The 21,771-nt window shown below is 41.8% G+C and overlaps 1 protein-coding gene across 3 annotated transcripts in view; it reads left to right on the top strand.

Moving 5' to 3' along the window:
* The first annotated feature begins 1,318 nt into the window (after window positions 1-1,318).
* LOC126412753 (uncharacterized) overlaps window positions 1,319-21,771 on the top strand; it is a 1,141,364-nt gene continuing 1,120,911 nt past the window's right edge. For 2 of the 3 annotated variants that reach the window (XM_050082500.1, XM_050082498.1), the window contains exon 1: window positions 1,319-1,396. The gene's annotated coding sequence lies outside the window, so the exon portion shown is untranslated. The remainder of the gene's footprint in view (window positions 1,397-21,771) is intronic. The other variant, XM_050082499.1, reaches the window with a different exon arrangement.

The raw sequence follows: 21,771 nt of genomic DNA, 5'->3' as shown, positions 1-21,771 counted from the left end.
CCGTCGAAAATCACCAAATATGGAATATTCGTTCGGATGCTGTGTGGTTCAAGTACGGGATACATTTCCTCATTCAACATATATTCTGGGGCTGGACAACCTTTAGCAAAAACATTGATGGAACTTTTGACACCTTCTTATGGAAAGTGGCATCCCCTCTACATGGATAATGATTATAAAAGTGTAGAACTTGCAAAGAAGTTACTTGAAAAGAAAATTCGAGTTTATGGAACGATACGGCAAAATAAAGGATTTCCGGAAAAATTAAAGCGCGCAAAAGTCAATCTCTTTGAAGCTTATCATCAACGGAAAGGTGACAAGCGGCCGGTGACAAGCCAAGTAATCCGAATTAGCGCTACCGGCGCCAAGCGAATAAATCTGTACTAGACTTTCGGACGGTAAAGTGTTAACATGTAAGTAAGTATTTGTGTTAAAACAAATCAAATCAGTTAGCATTCGATACTACAGGGTACAGTAACTTTTTGTCCACATTATGTATCACCACCTACAACAAAAATTAAAAATTCATTAACAAGTATGTAATGTATAATGATAATAATAATTATTATTATACATTGTGGGTAATGGGACTTTGCAGTCATCCTATAGATACTGAAATACGAAAAGATGGCTAAATTAAATGTCTCTAGCTGTTAATATCCAGAGTGTAAATGCTACCGTTCTTCACTTTGTATTGGTCGTTGGTGATTAGTGTCCTGTTTTTTCAAATGTCCTTCTCAATAGTAATCGGAAGCCAACGGAAACTGTAAACCGACAAATAAGCGTCGAGTTTTGCGGCAATGCTCAGGAAAACTGGAGCTGCCGTTCAGTGTTAAGTTCAGTATCTCTAAGCATTTCACGGTTTCGTACCAATTCATGCAGCAAGTATTTTCTTTTCGTGCGGTATTTTGCTTGCTTCGTAAAAAAAAAGGGAGGGGGGGGGGGCATTTGCCATGCAAAATTATCCCCTGTGAATATCAAAATCTTGCGTCGTGGTTCTAACTACACAGTGTTTTGTCCTGTGAGTGGTGACTGCTAGCGCCATAAAACCATAACGCAGCCTTCATAGGCTGTGCTCGTTATCTCGGCGTCTCTTACGTTTCTTCTGCAGTAAACTCTTGCTCACAGGTGGAGGAGAACGATACTGAGGACCGACGACGAATTGTCTGCAGACGCTCGTTCGCTCGTGCTAGCTTCCATTCTCTCCGGTGTAAACCGAGCTTAAGAGATTGAGGTGCGCGCAGCAGTCGCGACTACGCATGCGCGAGCGCGCCCATATGAACCGGGCTGCACGGCGCGAAGCGTCAGTCGCTTCGCGGTCGCCGAAGAGGATCGAGCGTCGTGGGCCGCGCGCCGCTGTCGGCATCCACGCACGACTCGCTCCGCCGAGACCGAGGTAGGAGCGCCGTCCTTACCTCACTGCTGATTGTGCCAGAAAGTGACTGCCCTGCCGTAACAGATACGCTGAGAAATCAGTACCCCTTCCCCGACTGATCCTTCTTATTTGTCCCTCCATATCACATTAACAATCACACAATTTTCTCCAGAGAGCCACATATTTTCTAGGTAGCATTTGGATGACAAGACGTGTATTTCATTAATTCCTCGGTCATATCTTAATATAGCGACCTGGACAATGGAGATATATTCATAAAACCACCAACTGTATTTTTAGCCTATTATAGCTGCAACTCAGCCAACACCTGAATTTAGTAGATTAATAAATAGCAATGAAAACTGCTTTCACTACATAAGTTTAGTTTTACGCCCTTGAGAAAACATTGCAACACATCAGGTGGTGATAATCACCTCTCAGATTTCAGCTGAGTGACAGAATGTAACATTACAACGACGAATATCTCAACACACAACTGAAGACCAACCGTATCATGAATCTACGAAAATATTGTGTATTTTGAACAAAAGTAGTAGAAATATTTTCGATATAGCGTGCATTTTATTCAAATCACAGTTTTGTTTACGTTTGCCGAAGATTGCAGCGCCTCTGATGTGGCAAACCTGGTAGAATTTTGGTGCATCTGCATTTGCACGTGTTTTTCCGAGTGCTCTCCACACCATTTTTGTCATACAACAGTTTGAAAAATAATTTGCGGATCTGTTATTTACACTTCTACTGACCTACCATATAAGCTTCTAGAATTTTTTTAAAATACTTTGAAAAATTGTCTCCGTTACGATTAAAGAGCGTCAATAATTTTATGTTAACACTATACGTCGTTATTGTCCAACGTAGTTTGAGATGAATGGTGAAAATTCTCGCACCTCCCCGTGTGGAAATGTAAATGTGTTGGAATTACTTGGCACTACATAAGACAGACCAGAGCTCTGAGGCACTGTACGTACTCGTTCGAGTAACAGTAAATATGAGTACAAGTATAGCTTAAACTATGCCAGTATTACGTGACGTTTATTTCATGAACTAATGATTTTACAATTAAACGTGTTTTTTAATTGTTATGGGACACTTGTTGTAACATAATATACTTTGAGGAATAGCTGCGAGATCTTTTATTTACACAGACACTACCATATTACATCATTTTCAAACAATTTCACGTTTGATGAAAACTGTCAGAATTTTGTTGTCTTCTTTTTGACGAATGATTTGGAAATTCATAGCTGCCCCACATCTTAACTGGAGACGTTCGTAGGCTATAATTACTATGCCACTACTGTTCTCAGGTTCTCTTGAAGGTAGGTTGACATATACGCTGAAAATGCTCCTATTTGCCGATGTGGAACCGGAGATGAGGTAAAATGACGTGGAACTGTACCAGGCAACACTGTTAGCGGCAACACTGAGGCTACACGCGTAACAAGCTATTAGTTTCTTTAATCGCGTATTGTGTGATAGGAAGTGCCCTCCTCGATACTAAGTGAACACCCTAATCTCAATATTAATCTCTTGTATTCTGAAATCTACAAGTTAACGTTGCTCAGGTTATGTTGTCTATTCACATTTCACCTTATTGCATTCGTAAGAAATATCGCATTCCCTGCCCGAAGCTAAATGACAACTAACGGAAACTCTTGATTACGTCCTTCCATTTTCCTATTTCCTGTCTGATTTTCTGTTTACCCTTCTTTTGTGTCCTTAAACTAGGGTCAACGTTACACTTTGATATTATTGACATCTGGGGCTCTTTAGCTGAGAGTATGAATTAAAGTTTCAACAGAAATTTGCTTTTATACAAATGCTTCCTCTTCACATCAGTACCTGTTTATTGTTATTCCTTTCTGCAACATGAAGTTATGATACGTTCATGAAATTTTTGTTTGTTTGTTTACATATAAATTAATAGAGCTTCGTTTACAAACATTGTATGACTTTAGTCATAGACATGTTACTTAACTGGGTCCTAAAGCGAAAAATTCAGTATAGACATTTCCCTGCATTGTTTCTTTTCATGTAACGACATATTATCATACAAAGCAAAGAATCCAGTGAAGAACTGTTGTGAAATAGACAATATTCTTAATTTCGATTTGAAACTGTGAGGCTCTCCACAGACGACAAATGCTCTTTGGCTTAATATACTCAGCTACCGATTGCCATACACAATCTGATACTCAATTTGTTTAACCATGACGAACTTCGCAATATTATCACATCAATCTTCGAAAGTGCATTATGCGCATGATTTGTGTACCTGATAAGTATGTAAGTTACATCACAGGGATCAATTTACAATGGTAAACTAATGACGTAAGCTGCACATTTTCTTTACACAATGGAATTTTTTATTTATTTATAGGTGGTCTTCAGCCTTCATGAATTCCAAAATAATAATCCATAGCTAAGGTACATCGAAAAGGACATCAGAAAGCAAACTGCATTAGTCCCCTTATTTGCACTGTATAGTGTTAATGTGTACAGGTACGCAAGTTTCGAAAATGAATATGGAGCGATCTGAATTCAATCCATGGTAAAGTTTAAGAATTAGTTAGCTTCTGTTTGCTGTAAATCCTGTCCTTATTGCTGCGTGATGCAGTAAGGTATTCAATAATCCGCGGTGGGGAAAGACGTCTAGTTTTGGCATTACAGAGTAACTCGAAACCTAGTAGACGAAGACCGCCTTACTAGAGCTATATATATATTAAAATATATAACAATTAAGAGATTGCTTTAGAATAAGTAAATTCACAAAGAATCATTTTAATTTACTCACACAGACCTAATTTGATCAGAAGTCCAGATATCCTCTAAAGCCTTCTTAATTGTAGGAATTCATAAGCAACAGGAATACCAAGGGATTGGATAATCTCAACTCTACGAATATGAACAGAAGGTGCTGATTTATTTTGTGTAGTTTAGAGATCACTACAAATGATAAACTTTAATCCTCATCTGGAAGACGACTTCAGCACTAGTACTAAATCATTGCTGTTAATTTCGCTATATTCAGGGATATGAAGACATTCATTCACGCTTCCAGAAATACATTTTGAACTCTATTCGACGGGACATTCGTGTCCGCAGCCGCAGCACAATGAATGGTTCTGTGAATAACGGTCCATTCATATTGGTGGTGGGTATTACAGTAAAGGAGCGTGTCAACGCCCAAACGACCGTCTAATGTATATTTATATTCAGTATGTAATGTATATTTATGTTCAGTCAGCTAAAGAAGAAGCTGCTTTGAAATATATTGTTGATAATACATATAAACTTTGTTACTGCGTCATCGCCTGAATCTTCCTTGTATACGTCGAAAAGATTACAGATTTTGTTACTTCATTGTTTGTGATGTTGGTATTACATTTCCATATACTATAGATGTAGATGTTGTCGATCATATGATGTAGAAGCGTAAGGAAATATCGTCTTTCTTCCATGATTTCTAATCCCTTTTTTTCTAAAGCAACAGGCAGTATGTTACGATAATGTTGTTTATTGAATCACATCAAAGCTTTCTCAAGAGATTATTTAGCGCAATATTTACTTACCAAAAAATTAAGTTACATATAATTTCACTTCTTTGAAGAAGTGTAATACAAAACAGAAATTTGCGACAGTAAAAATTAAGAAAAGAAGAAAGCAAGAAATGTGGAAGCTCGTAAAAAAAGTCTAATTTTTATGTAATAGTCTTTATTACCTTGTTATATATGGAGTACGGGACTCATTGAGAAACAATAGGCACAACTACCACGCTTTCCAAAGATAAACCGTTACTTTACTTTTTAAGATTGGTAACAACTGTGTACTCGTAAAATTTGCAGTAGTCGAGTTTTTGAGAATTGGTTTCAGCCAAATTTTAAGGAATCGGTCTTACTTTTCTTTGATGTATGCCGTTACTGCTTGCAGAGATACATAGTGTCTCAATTAATTACTTGAAGTAGATTAGATTCTGACATTATCAACATAGAACAAAGTGCCTTACAAACGATTCATTGGCAGCGCCAAAGCTAAGTTGGCTTTTCAAATTTCTCTACAGTCCTTAGTCCTACGGACCTATGACCATACTATCATCTACATGTAATTTCTAATATTTAGTAGTAATTTCTAATATTTAGTATTTGATTTCAAAAATTTCGTAGAAATTTTTTAATGGTTTACATGTGACCGGCGCAACTTCGTTTTCTCAACTACCTCGAGTGGTATAACGAATTAACTGTATTGTAATGTACACACTATGTAGCTTCATAATTAACTGAGTTGCAAAAGTGACAGAAGCACTAATTAACCATAAATCACACAGATAATATAGTAGCCAGTTTTGTCATGTTAGACTGTGTAAATTAAGACTGAAGAGCTGAAACGAAAAGTTTCATTTGTATGGTGCTGCATTAGTCACGTAGCACAGAAAACAGAGTGCCACTGTTTTTGCATTACGCATGTCTCCTGAAATGCGTCTCATAAGTCGCTAAATGTTAAACTAATGACAATTACCACAGTCAATGGCACGCGACTTAGACACACAGTCGGCTTTTAGTCTTGAAGGTGATAATACAGTTGTCACAGTCATGCCATATTGAGTAGCTAGTTCATTATCAGCAGTTACTACTCCACGTTCCACAAATGTGCTACACTAATGACATACAGCAACGTGCGGATGCGTTTTAGAATCGCGGATTGTAAACTACCTGCGAAGTGATGACGAACATAAAAGTCATTTATTTTTGTATCGCATCACTACGCATGATCGTGAGTGTACGTATATACATGGATGATTCAAAAAATTATAACCACCATATTAACAACATCTTGGACCGTCTTTGAAACGGAATGCAAAATCTGTTCAGCATGGTGTGGTTTCGACAAGTTCTTAGTATGTTTCTGGAGGTACGTGGCATCAAAGGTATACGCAAAGGTGATGAGATCAGACACATTTGGTGAACAAGACATCAAAGTGACTCCAGTATGAGGTTCGTGAAACAACTATAGCGCTAATCTTGTCCTGCAATAGGAAAGCCATCTTGCTGGAAGATGCCGTTATTGTCGGGAAAGACATGAAATGAAATATTGACATGGCATTTTTGGCTTGGAGAGCGTATCTTAGATGGTCGGCCACCTGGTGCAAGTCATTTTGACGCTTCGATGATTTTCTCGTGGATGATGATGAAATGATGATGACGGCAACACATAAACATCCAGCCCCGAGCGCAGAAAATCACCGATCCGGCTGGGAATCGAACCGAGTGCCCAGTGACTGAGAGTCAGCAACGCTAAACAAATGATTATTAGCTGACTGTGAAGACATAAGACCACGTAGGTTGTCCGCAAAGACTTTTCCGTGGTACACGCATTTCATGATGCCTTCGATTACTGCTACAGGGTCGATGGAAGAGCAGGTGAATGTCCCCCCATAGCAGAACAGCCATAGCGAGCGAGATGACGCAAAGGTTAACACACTGACTCCGTGTTCGGGAGAACGACATTTAAAATCCTCATGTGGTCGTCTAGATTTAGGTGTTCCGTGATTTAACAAAACAACAAATTCGTCGAAGTTGCACAGGAGTTTGTTTTTATTTAAATAGCGACCGGTTTTGCACGTCTGTAGTCCATTATCAAACCATTCATGTTAGTCCTACCATAACACTATATGTGTCTAGGCTGGCCACATTGCTTGTATGAGTGTCTCAGTGTAAGACATTATTTGTGTGTGAGTGTCCAGTACTGCACCCTGCAAAACGAGCATGATTTAGCTAAATCGCATAAAGCCCTTTGAAGGGGTACGACTGCTTTCCTTCCTCATCATTCCATAATATGAACAGTGCTCCATCTGTAATGACCTCGATGTCAACGGGACATTAAACTCTAACCTTCTTTCCTTTTCCATTATACTTCCCCCTCCATCCCCAACCCCGCAGCCTCCCTCTACCCTCTGCCACTGTCCCTCCAACCAGAAGCTGCGTACGTTGTGCGGTGCGTGTTTCAGGCAGCCGTTTGCCCGGATGACAGCGTGTTCTGACACGGTCATCGACCTGGTGTAACAAGAAACGCGACTCGTTCGACCTGACCACTCTTTTCCATTGATCTAGGTCCAATCTCGGTGCTCGCGTGCTCGATGCAATCGTAACTGGCGATGTCATTGCGTCAACGAAGGAACACGTAAGGGGTCCGTCTGCAGCGGAGACCCATTTTCAACAATATGCGCAGAATAGAGTGCGCAGAAGCACTTGAGCCTGCACCAGCCCAGAGCTGTCACAGCAGGCCGGCTCTCCTTCCTTATAGATCGGGAAAACTCCATTTTCTGTGATGCCGAGAGGACACCTCACAGCTTATCGCCTACCCGTAGCGAAGGCGTCCTTTATTAACCCCAGATTCTCACGGCAGTAGCACTCCAACAGACGGCCAGCTTCGTACCATCCGAGATTCGTGTCCCTAGGCTCATTGTCATGACAATCTGGCTTTGTCAAAGACGGTTATGTTAGTGGATTTCTCCAATTATGGCCCGTGTTATCACTTAACGATTCCTCATTCGTCTCTTCCCAGAGTATACATCCATTACCGCGCACAGTAGGCGGACTCGCTTCAAGACTAGCTCGTAATAGAAAAATTAATACAAAATCCTCCAAAAGTGAACTTTCTTAGATTTTTAGGGCATCTGATTACGAATCCGATATCGAAATTGCAAAATTTAGATTGAAGGATTCAATACAGTGGATCAAACATTACGAATTTAGCGGATTCAAGTAAAACTTCGGGTATAAGGTATTCTGAGATCGCTGATAACGACTTAGACGTTAGAATTACCGTATTGGATTATTCAGTCGCTTTTTTTAAAATTATTCATTCGAAATCCTAGTCACCTTCGTCGTTTGCTGCATTATCGCTATTTTATAATGCAAATTATTACTATCACGTTAGTACAGGGTTATTCGAAATATTCTAGACACTTTCAAGCGGTGATAAAAATGTTGTTGTTGAGGTAAGGTATTAATTCATTATGTGTACAGAAGCAGGAACTCAAAGATTTTTGTGTGTCATTTTTACAAATATGAATGTGTGAATCCTTTGTCACACGACACACATCCCGTTTCAGTCCAAGTCGGCCCTCACTCGCCCCAAAGTGTCCGCATCGATGCCAGTCACAGGTGCCTGACACGTCCACCAGCACAAAGGCATTCTTTTTTCTTAAACTTCTGTAACCAAGTGTAAACGACGTGCCGGCCGCTGTGGGCGAGCGGTTCTAGGCGCTTCAGTCCGGAACCACGCGGCTGCTACGGTCGCAGGTTCGAATCCTGTCTCGGGAATGGATGTGTGTGATGTCCTTAGGTTAGTTAGGTTTACGTAGTTCTAATTCCAGGGGACTGATGACCTCAGATGTTAAAGTCCCATAGTGCTTAGAGGCATTTGAACCACTTTTGTAAATTAAGTGTGTGGTAGGTGAGACCTTGTTAAGCATGGTCCTAAATTTCCTATGCTCTGCAGTTATGGACTCGCTTTTGCTTGAACTCCATTATGCTCTAGCAACCATGTTGTTAGGGATCACCGAAAAAAAACCCTACGCGCTCTCGGTCGTTAAGTGAAGGCTATCAGCGCGACTGCGTTGTCCGTGGTGAGAAGTAATGCCTGAAATTTGGTATTCTCGGCACACTCTTGATACTGAGTGTCTCGGAATATTGAATTCCCTAACGATTTTCTCATGTGTCCAGCTACAACTTCCATTCCAAGTTCAAAGCATGTTAATTTTCATAGTGCGGCCATTATCACGTCGGAAATCAATCCATATGAATCACGCTAGTGACATCTACGCCAATGGACTGCGTCTGTACCTTGTGTACGCGATACTATCTGTATCTGTACATGTGCATATCGGTGTCCCACGACTTTGTTACCTCAGTGTAAGACATTAGAACGGTTAAAATCTAATAAATGTTCCTTATGGATTGCTATCCATGTTATTTCGACCTTAGAACTTGGAAGGATCGCTGGCATATATTAAACAGTCCACACAAACGATATCTGCAAAACGTATTGTTGTCCGATTGACTGTTTACTGGCAATTGTCACTGCACCGACTTCTGACTGAAGCGCTATCATAGCATTCGACAAATATCCATCAGTGGTATGACGACAAGATGCTGCGGGAGAAAAATGGGAACGCGCATCTTTTTCTGTGTCTATTTTGTGCAGGTTTGGAAGCGAATTGGTCCACCTTGTCGTGCAACGTTACCATAATAACACCAGGCGGCAGGGGCCGAATCTCTTCTTGTTGCCAGTGATAAGAATGGTTTGGCTCGGAGTCCTCTACATGACCAGCACGCGTGATCTCGCTCTCCGAAACTCGAATAGTTGATAAAAGTTACGCAAAGGATCTAAAGAATGCAGTTAATGAGAAAAACATGTCCCTAACCTTGAATTCTAGGTACCGGAATTCCCACAATTTAAAGTTAACTAACTTTCTTTGTTATTTTCATTGAGTTCAGTATGTGCCCATACAGCCATGTTACCATTGGAAGTCAAACAAGACGATACAAGGGTGAGGACCACACAACTACCTAAGAGAATCTCCAACCTGGCCGGGAATCGAAAGCGGGCCTCGTTGTTAGAAATCCACCGCACTGACAACGCAGCTACCGAGACTGACAACTGTGAACTGACTTCGTGAAGGAATTTACTATTTACAAATGAAAATCTTCATCCAGGTAAATTCCAATATTTGTTACATATTTTAAATGTGCAACAACAGATAAAGGAAATAAGATTTCTAAAGTGTCACACAACTAAACATCCGAGTGAGACACTAAATTAGGTTACAATAGGCAATATGCAGTTGGGGAAGATAATTTTACAAAGAACGGATCTGAACCAAACACGTTTCCTGGCGAAATTACACTAATGAGTCATGATTGTGACTGAAAGAGGAAATAAGATTAAATGCAACAACGGCTGTCGGTATAGTCATGAAAAGCAGCGTGACTTTTACGGAAACGGTAAAAAACATTTAATTCTGTTCCTGCTTAGCTAGCCAAAGCAGCTAGGTAATTTCACCACTAATTGCGTGGGTACGCGTAGATTGAGTGTTGCAGATGGATGCCTCGCTTCAGTCAGCTCCGCGAGGAACTCCGTCTCTCCACATCTAATTCTGCCATTACAGAAGTTTGCAAAAGGCCTTCTGCAGTCAGAGTGCCGTCGCTGTGAAGTGTCCTTCTACAGTGCAGCACACTACCAGAATGCTGACACGGAAATGTACGAGGGCATGCGTCTCCTTTGCTTCCTTTGCTTCGAGTCTCCTTCGGAATAACATCGCCCATCAATAATCACAAAATTCAGTTGGCGTTAGCCAATAATGTCATATACCTATGTTGCCAAATTCTCCCACTGTGGACTGTATGATGATCGCTCTCCACTCGTACATTCTCCCGCTCATGGCATTCCGGTAATTATGAGGAAGCAGGCTTAAGTCAGAGCCACGTTTCATGAACTACCAGTCCGCGGTCTGCTCTAGAAATAAGTTCGGATTGTGGTCAGTGACCTACATTTCTTAAGGGGGAAGCCCCCTGGGGTGAACCCGTGAAAAATAGACGACTTTCGTGATTTTTTTCAAGTAAAGTTTGAGCTAATACTACATCTTATAATATAGTTTTATTACTTGCTCTATTGTCCTTAAGAAACAATTTTTCTCCCACATCGAGCACTCCTTGTAACCTCTGCACCAGATGGAAGGACTCATTAGAGCTGGAACATGTGTTATTGGCAGGAATTCCCGAAGACCTCATATTGGTCCAGTAACAAAATAATCTTGTATATATAATCTTGTATAAAATAATCTTATCATCAATATATTTTTATTAGCATACACAAATGTCACTTTCTTCGCTCGATAAATCGAAAGAAAATGTGCACTAAAAACAGGCTTCTGAAGATATCACAAAACGACTGCGTACACTGATAGAGAGTTCAGTGTACAAGAATAAGAAAATAGAAATGCGGGTAAGCTACTATGAACAACACAGTGAAAGTATTATTGTAGTGAAGACAGACAAAAAACCCAAACTCTCCGCTGTTGCCCACGTTTATACGCCAACAAGCTCTGTAGATGGTGAAGAGACTCAAGAAACGTGTGATGTGTTAAAAGAAATTACTCACACATTTAAAGCATAGGAAAATTTAATTGTAATGGGGAACTGGAATTCGATACTACGAAAAGGAAGAGAAGGGAAAATCGTAGGTGAATATCGAGTGGGGGAAAGGAATGAAAGACGAAGCGGCCTGGTAGCATTTTGCACAAAGTTTAATTTAACCATCGCTAACACTTGGTCAAAAAAAACCATGGGTCACACAAGAAATGATTTCCAAGATGGAGGAGAGAAGAAAATTGAAAAACAAGAACACTGAAGATGCAAGAAAGACATACCGAAGGTTAAATAACGAACTGCGAAGAGAAACAGAGCAGGCTAGGAAAAAATGGCTAAAAGAGGAATGTGATGAAATTGAAGAACTGGACAGGAAGGGAAGATACGACTTACTATACAACAGAGTAAAGACTATGACATGGGAACAAAACAGAGCAGGAAGTGCTACTATGGAAATTTTGAGTAATGACGAAGAGGTAGTGTACAAAGATCGTGACGATGTCCTCCAGAGATGGGAAGAATATATAAAAGAGCTATATGACACAAATAGCAAACCAGAAATTCTGGAACTTGAATCACACAACAGTGTAAGTGATGAAGAGAAAGGACCGACCATCATAATGGAAGAAGTAAAGTCTGCCATTGCTGCAATGAAAAATGGCAAAGCAGTAGGTACAGATACAATACCGGGAGAAATACTAAAATGCTTGAACCACAATGGAATAAAATATATGACAGTGGTGAATGGCCTGAGGACTTTTTGACAACAGTAATGATTCCATTACCGAAAAAAAGGAACCAAGAAATGCAGCGAGCACAGGACAATCAGCCTCATTACACATGCAGCCAAAGTGATGTTAAGAATAATTAATAAAAGACTTGAAAAAGTAATAGAGGAGAATCTCGGCGAGGAGCAGTTTGGCTTTAGACGGAATACGGGCACCAGAGATGCAATAGGGCTCCTACGAATCTTCTGAGAAAAGTTTATTGAAAAAGGAAGAGACCTATATATGTGCTTCATCGATTTAGAAAAGGCATTTGACAATGTGGTTTGGGACAAGCTGGCGACTATTATGAGGGAAAAGAGAGTGGACTGGAAAACCAGAAGACTTATAAACTCATTGTACCTTAATCAAAAAGTTTCAGTTAAAGTGAGAGGAGAAAGTACAAACTGGACCAGACTAGGGAAAGGAGTAAGACAAGGATGCTGTTTATCACCTACTCTTTTCAACCTGTACTTGGAAAATATGATTGACCAATGCTCATTAGATGACAAAGGAGTAGAAATTGGAGGAAGAAGAGTAGGGTGCTTAAGATTTGCTGATGACATGGTCCTTCTAGCCACAGGGGAAAAAGAATTACAGGATTTGGTGGATACCATTGCAACTAACGGAAAAAAATTTGGAATGAAAATTAACACAAGTAAAACAAAAGTATTGACAATAGGAGGAAATAAGGAAATAAAAATTGTGCTGAATGGAGAAACACTAGAACAGGTGCAAAATTTTAAGTATCTTGGAAGCAGGATAGACACCGACTGGAAGTGAACCACAGAAATTGAAACAAGGATAGCAATGGCAAAAGAGGCGTTTTATAAGAAAAGGAGAATCTTCTGCAGTGGTATGGACAGAGAACTCAGAAAGAGACTCATAAAATGTCTTGTATGGAGTGTTCTTCTATAAGGCGCTGAAACATGGACTATGAGGAAAAAAGACAGAGAAGGGCTGGAGGCTTTTGAGATCTGGACATGGCGGAAGATGGAAAGAATAAGTTGGATGGACAGAGTAAAAAGTGAAGAGGTACTGAGAAGAGTGGGAGAGAAAAGGCAGTTACTAGATGTAATAAAGAGAAGAAAAAGAAATTGGATTGGGCATATATTAAGAAAGAATGACGGACTGATAAAAACAGTTTTAGAAGGTTATGTAGAAGGGAAAAGGGAGCGAGGAAGGAAGAGATTCCAGATACTGGATGACATGATGGACGGTACAACATACAGCAGCCTTAAGAAGGAAGCAATGGATCGCAAAAAATGGAGAGGCAAAGGACCTGCTAATATAGCAGATAACTGATGGTGATGAACACTTGGTATAAAAACCATGAAAGAAGTTTGTATAAGTGACAGAGACGTGAAGACCCCGACAGGTTTTAGATTGATTATGTAATGCTAAGACAGAGATTTCGAAACGAGACTTTAAATCGTAAGACATTTCCAGGGGCAGATGTGGACTCTGAACACAATTTATTGGTTTTGAACTGTAAATTAAAACTAAACAAATAGCAGAAAGGTGGGAAATTAAGAAGGTGGGACCTGTGTAAGCTGGAAGAACTAGAGGTTGTGTGAGTATTGGCTGACTAGAACAGGGCAAAGTAATACAGAAAAAGAGGAATCGGTATCTTTGAGGGATGAAATACTGAAGGCAGCAGAGGATCAAGTAGGTAAAAAGACATTGCCTAGTAGAAATCAATGGATAACACAGCACGTATGGCATTTAACAGATGAAAGGAGAGAATATAAAAATGCAACAAATTAAACAGGCGAAAGGGAATACAAACGTGTAAAAAATGGGACCGACAGGAAGTGTAGAATGGCTATGCAGGAATTGCTAGGGACAAATGTAACGATTTAGAAACATATTTCTCTGGGGGAGAAATTACAGAGGCCTTTGCAGAAAAGAGAAGCAACTGTATGAATATCAAGAGCTCCGGTAGCAAAACCAGTCCTCACCGAAACAGGGAAACGTGAAAGATGGAAGGAGAATATAGAGAGTCTGTACAAAGGATATAAACTTGAGAGCAATATTATAGAAAGGGGACGTAGACGAGGATGAGATAGATGTGATACAGTGAAAGAAATTTGACGGAGCACAGAAAGACCTAAGTCGGTACAAAGCACCGGGAGTAGGCGACATTCCGTCAGAACTACTGATAGCCTTGGGAAAGCCACCAGTGACAAAACTCTACCGTCTGATCTGCCAGATGTATGAGTCATCCGAAATACCATCAGAGTTCAAGAAAAATGTAATAATTCCAATTCCAAAGAAAGCAGATGCTGACAGGTTTGAAAATTATCGATCTATCAGTTTTATGAGTCACGGCTGCAAAATATGAACAGGAATTCTTCTGGTAGAAGCCTTCCTTGAGGAAGATCAGTTTGGGTGCCGGAGAAACGCAGGAACACGCGAGGGAATACTGACCCTACGACTTGTCTTATAAGATAAGTCAAGGAAAGGCAAACCTACTTTTTTGCATTTGTAGACTTAGAGAAAGCTGTGGACAATATTAACTGCAATATTCTGTTTGAAATTCTGAAGATAGCAAGCATAAAATTCAGAAAGCGTTACGCTCTTTACTACTTGTACACTAACCAGATGGCAGTTATAAGAGTCGAGGGGCGTGAAAGGGAATCAGTGGTTGAGAATGTAGTGAGACAGGGTTGTAGTCCTTCGCCAACGTTATTGAGTCTGTACATTGAGCAACTAGTAAAGAAAACAAAAGTAAAATTTGGGGTAGGAATTAAAGTTCAAGGAGAGGAGGTACAAAGTTTGAGGTTTGACGATGACATTGTAATTCTGTCAGAGACAACAAAGGACTCGGAAGAGCAGGTGAACCGAATGGACAGTATCTTGAAATGAAAATATGAGACAAACATCAACAAAAGCAAGTGAAGGGTGAATTAAATCAGGTTATGCCGAGAGAATCAGATTAGAAAACGGGACACAAAAGTAGTAAATGAGTTTTGTTATTTGGGAAACAGAATAACTGATGACGGTCTAAGGAGAAAGGATATAAAACGTAGACTGCCAGCGGCAAGGAAAATTTTTCTAAAGGAAAGAAATTTGCTGTCATCGAATATTGACTTAAGTGTAAGGAAGTCTTTTCTGAAACTATTTGCATGGAATGTAGCCGTGTATGGAAGTGAAACATGGATGATGAACAGTTTAGGCTGGAAGAGAATAGAAGCTCTTGAAATGTGGTGCTACAGAAGAATGCTGAAGGTTGGGTGGGTATATCGTGTAATTAATGAGGAGGTGCAGAATAGAATTGGGGAGAAACGTAGTTTGTGGCCTAACCTGACTAGAAAAACTGATCGTTTCCTCAGACACATTCTGAGACATTAAGGGATCATCAGTTTAGTATTAGAGGGAAATTTTGGGGGTAAAATTGTAGAGGGAGACGAAGGGATGAATACAGTAAACTGATTCAGAAGGATGTAAGTTGCAGTACTTATTCGGCGATAAAGTGGCTTGCACAGAATAGAGCAACATATCTCCTACAAATCTGAAATATTCGGTTTCGAGAAAAAAGCATTACACCTTTCTTTTACGTTTTCTGTAGTTAAGGTAAACGTACGTCTAGACAGTGATTCCTGAACCATATAGAAATGCTTCCACATCGTCTACTATTTTCTGTGTGGCGATCGTGAACCAACGTGCGTCTTTGGCACTTTCTGTCATCCGTTGCCCTGCTCGCTCGATACGCTTTTCGTCTGTTTTTGTGCAGAAGTTGTAATAGGCTGGTCTGGTCTTAAGTTCGCCGGCCGGGATGGCCAAGCGGTTCTAGGCGCTACAGTCTGGAACCCCGCGACTGCTACGGACGCAGGTTCGAATCCTGCCTCGGGCATGGATGTGTGTGATGTCCTTAGGTTAGTTAGGTTTAAGTAGTTCTAAGATCAAGGGGACTTATGACCTCAGAAGTTAAGTCCCATAGTGCTCAAAGCCATTTGAACCATTTGCTCTCAAGTTCGAGCACGTTACAATGATGTCTTTCATGCCGTCGTTGAAATTACATGTCCTCTCGCTGTGAACAGTTTTCGGATACATATTTTCACAAATCGTCTCGTATTTCGATTATGAAGCTTTTGGCTAAGCTGAGATGAACATTACAATGTGGTAGACACCCCAGAGAACATTTTGTGCAATAAGACCCAAGTTGTAGGCTTCACGACAGTGGTAAAGCGAAGCTTTCACTCATACCGCCCGCCATCCGCTAACCCGTCGGTCATCACACAGTGCCTTTTGCTGATGCCACGTAGCCCGAAGGGACACATTATGAAACAACTATTATTGCGGAAGGCTAGTCGCCGCGGCTTTCATTGTAGAGTATGAGCTGGGTTCCTAAATTTCTCAGAAGACTATTTCGATTGTCAACAGGACGGAAGGACAATGTACTTCCGAATATCAGCCGTGGGCGGCGTTGAGCGCGACCACCTTCGGTCGACGCATGGGCGATGGATCGCAGCGATTCGTCACATTCGATACCGACTGCAATCGGCCGCTCGCCTCGACAATCCACACACTACCTGTTTGCCAATCAGTCTGAATCAGTATCACGAACGCTACTGTGTCAAGAAGTTCTGCTATGGAAAGTAAACTCTTATGTTTAGTAGCAGCTGCGATAGATTTCCGCATCTCCACGAATACTTGTATAAAATCGATTTCTAATAAATGAGAGTTATAATATATTAAACTAATCTGGAAACCCTTTTCTTGGGAATTATAGGTTACTTTACAGATTATATAAAATTTTTCAACAAAACCAAGTGAGTGGGTTAATACAATTCGTTTTCCGTAGAGCTGTCCTCAATTCCTTTTTTATCCATTGCTCTTGTAGTTGAACGACAAGTATTTATGCAATTTGTGTGCAGCTTCGACCTGTGTGTAAAGATGTTGACAACAGCAGCACTGCTGATTGCCATAACTCTTCAGGTGTGGAGTGGCACCTCATGAAGATAACGGCTCACGCTATCGAACAGCCATGGAAGAACGACGCTGGTATCCGACACAATACTCGACATCACAAGATGTCAACAGATCGTCGGGAAAGTCTGAAGAAATACATCATATCTTGTTACAAATTGTATGAGGGAGAGGTAGATTATATGCAATGATTATATGAAATTATAAGGGAATTACATGTAGCTATATATTAGATTTGCCCCGAAAATTTAAATTAAAATGTTCTAATGGCATTACAATACGTATACCATTCCGTTTAGACGTTAAAAACTTTAATAATGCGTCAAATTATTTAATAAATTACTCCCAATCACGAGATGGAGCCCATTGTATCTTGACTATTACTGTGAAATCCCTCCCAGTTCATCTTCTATAGCACTAGCACAAAAATGTTAATCACTGCCGAATCGGTGACCTTGCTTTATATTAATTCTTAATACACTCCTGGAAATGGAAAAAAGAACACATTGACACCGGTGTGTCAGACCCACCATACTTGCTCCGGACACTGCGAGAGGGCTGTACAAGCAATGATCACACGCACGGCACAGCGGACACACCAGGAACCGCGGTGTTGGCCGTCGAATGGCGCTAGCTGCGCAGCATTTGTGCACCGCCGCCGTCAGTGTCAGCCAGTTCGCCGTCGCATACGGAGCTCCATCGCAGTCTTTAACACTGGTAGCATGCCGCGACAGTGTGGACGTGAACCGTATGTGCAGTTGACGGACTTTGAGCGAGGGCGTATAGTGGGCATGCGGGAGGCCGGGTGGACGTACCGCCGAACTTCTCAACACGTGGGGCGTGAGGTCTCCACAGTACATCGATGTTGTCGCCAGTGGTCGGCGGAAGGTGCACGTGCCCGTCGACCTGGGACCGGACCGCAGCGACGCACGGATGCACGCCAAGACCGTAGGATCCAACGCAGTGCCGTAGGGGACCGCACCGCCACTTCCCAGCAAATTAGGGACACTGTTGCTCCTGGGGTATCGGCGAGGACCATTCGCAACCGTCTCCATGAAGCTGGGCTACGGTCCCGCACACCGTTAGGCCGTCTTCCGCTCACGCCCCAACATCGTGCAGCCCGCCTCCAGTGGTGTCGCGATAGGCGTGAATGGAGGGACGAATGGAGACGTGTCGTCTTCAGCGATGAGAGTCGCTTCTGCCTTGGTGCCAATGATGGTCGTATGCGTGTTTGGCGCCGTGCAGGTGGGCGCCACAATCAGGACTGCATACGACCGAGGCACACAGGGCCAACACCCGGCATCATGGTGTGGGGAGCGATCTCCTACATTGGCCGTACACCACTGGTGATCGTCGAGGGGACACTGAATAGTGCACGGTACATCCAAACCGTCATCGAACCCATCGTTCTACCATTCCTAGACCGGCAAGGGAACTTGCTGTTCCAACAGGACAATGCACGTCCGCATGTATCCCGTGCCACCCAACGTGCTCTAGAAGGTGTAAGTCAACTACCCTGGCCAGCAAGATCTCCGGATCTGTCCCCCATTGATCATGTTTGGGACTGGATGAAGCGTCGTCTCACGCGGTCTGCACGTCCAGCACGAACGCTGGACCAACTGAGGCGCCAGGTGGAAATGGCATGGCAAGCCGTTCCACAGGACTACATCCAGCATCTCTACGATCGTCTCCATGGGAGAATAGCAGCCTGCATTGCTGCGAAAGGTGGATATACACTGTACTAGTGCCGACATTGTGCATGGTCTGTTGCCTGTGTCTATGTGCCTGTGGTTCTGTCAGTGTGATCATGTGATGTATCTGACCCCAGGAATGTGTCAATAAAGTTTCCCCTTCCTGGGACAATGAATTCACGGTGTTCTTATTTCAATTTCCAGGAGTGTATAAATGGCAACTCCAGCCCCCACTTTGGTTCTCAGGTTAGTTCGTGATCCCTGAGTAATTATAAATTCCAATGTAAAGTTCTTACCCAATGTGGGCAGTTGGGAATGAAACAAATCTATACAATGACGCATAATAACTAGAGAAACGATTCGCAGCCGTTTTGCCGCACGTCGTTGCTATCCACCGAGGCAGCCAAACGGCTAGCACGAATTGCATGCGATCGATCACACTGCCTGGGATTTCCATACGATCAGCGATCAGCGACCAGTCGCTGCGATTCACTCACACACGTGCGATCTACGAAGCGATCGGTCGCCCACGTGACGGGTCGCTGTGATCCATCGTTGGTGAGCGGGGCCCTTTCAAGTTGCCTCTGGAGCAGTATCGCATGGAGTGATTGTCACTTCCCTTCGCGTCCTGTTAACAAAGTCTGCTCACATCGTCAACTTATAAGCGAGGTTACGACATGCATGCATCGATTCCCAATTACTAAACTGAAACAAAGATGGATAGTGATAGCTTCACCTACACACTCACTGTCACTTGAATAAACAATTAAGAGTTGATCGACCTGCACATGACTTACTGTCAAATTTTCATTCTGAACTCTGCGTTATTTACGCAGAGTAATATGAGAATCAAGTAATGATGTTGTAGTTCATATACACAACACCTAAAACAGTTGAACACAAGAGTTCGAGAGTGAGCATTATATATTCTCCTTATGCAACGCTTTTGCTTAATGAACACTGTCTTTGATAAAGGTGAGCTACTCAAGTATACAGTACCATATGACATTGTTCGATTAAATTGAAAAATACGTTTACTTAATTATTTGTCTATCTCCAGTGCTTATAATAGCAGGAAGCGCAAACGTGGCTGAACTGAATTGTTTAATCTTGCATTTTGAATGATTCCACCACAGAAGATATCGACGTTACCAAGTCAAAGAGGTTGCTGTACACGACTGCTCAGAATAGGGGACTTACCTACTCTCGCCACGTAGGGTCCAGAAACCGTTTACAGGAACACGTCATTTACCACGTGAAAACTGCTGACATCATCTTCGACACGCGCTATTAGCTTCCTGCAAATCGATTTGACTGCTGATTGCCCTAAGGACTATTCGTTGCTGTGCTGAGAACGACCTTGTAACTACTGCCGGACTTACTGCTACTATTCGACCACCCTCAAGTTTGCTCGCTCACGCAGCTGCAGCATTTTCATGTTTTTGTGAACTGTAAATTGTTACGTGCCTACTGATTGCGGATTAACAAACCCTAGCACCTTATCGCAGAAACCTAAACAAGTGTGTAGTAACTTTAAGATTTTCTAAAATATCTCAATGTCTAATTAAATTCACATCTATATTCAGATCGAAAGTGTGACGTAATAGTACTGCAGTTGGGCGACCTCCACTAGTGAATAGAAATCCAAGATTATCGCTCAAGGCCGGCCGGTGTGGCCGTGCGGTTCTAGGCGCGTCAGTCTGGAACCGCGTGACCGCTACGGTCGCAGGTTCGAATCCTGCCTCGGGCATGGATGTGTGTGATGTCCTTAGGTTAGTTAGGTTTAAGTAGTTCTAAGTTCTAGGGGACTGATGACCACAGATGTTGAGTCCCATAGTGCTCAGAGCCATTTGAACCATTTTTTTATCGCTCAAGATTTAGGCAAGTCTTCGACATTCGTCACCATCAGTAAATATAATGTTTTTGTGATAAGTTCCAAGTGCTTCTTTTTAGATGATTTAGGCACCTGTTTTTATAATGATTGCACATGTAATTATTGACAAATTTCCCACTAAGGATATTAATCACAGGTTGTTATGATCTACTTAAATAAAGTTGTTATGTGAAATTTGAAGCTGTCTAACTTACGAAGACGATTTTGTGTGATATTTACGCTTCAACACATCGAAAGAAGATCCCTGACAACCAGCAGCGCTGTTGCCAGCTTCCACAACTGGCAGCGCTGTTACCAACTTTCAATTGAAAAGTGGAAAGGCTGCCACAACACAGACTGAAATGCGAAACTGCCTAAGCATTGCGAGAACACTGACATATTTCCATTGAAACGTAAACAAAATGGCGTTACGTGACTGGTCGAGGAAGGCGAGCTAAGCAGCCGCCTAATCCAGTTTGTGAGAGAATCTTTTTATAAAACTGAATTTATAATCTTATACCTTAAACAGCCACCTCATACCTACATAAAATATAGTGGTACTGATGCAAAATGTGTGTTGGAATATTTGCTGGATACCTGCGGCGACGCTGAATCTGTCCTTCATGCAGAAACGTTTGTGGTCATGAACAAGTAGCACAAGTTCTTACAGAAGGATTTCAGTACTTCCGTGGAGTCTTGGGCACCATAACAGAAGGTGATCAGCGTCCCCTCCTTCTCCTCAGCAGCAGAAAAGAGCCTCTAGATGTGCAACCTATGAAGATGTTTATGGAACTTCTCTTGCCGTACTGACTGTAAGTACGTTCTAATACCAGATGTGATATGATATTTCCTTCCGATACCAGATTGTATCAGTAAGACATAAACTGCATCCACAGGTGCTAACGGGCCATTAAACTGCGTCCACAGACGCTCGCAAGCCATCGGTTTCGCCGACCACCATGTCGTC

This window comes from Schistocerca serialis, chromosome 7, assembly GCF_023864345.2.
Source record: "Schistocerca serialis cubense isolate TAMUIC-IGC-003099 chromosome 7, iqSchSeri2.2, whole genome shotgun sequence".
Taxonomy (NCBI): Eukaryota; Metazoa; Arthropoda; class Insecta; order Orthoptera; family Acrididae; genus Schistocerca; species Schistocerca serialis.
This window is presented reverse-complemented; position numbering and strand designations above follow the sequence as displayed.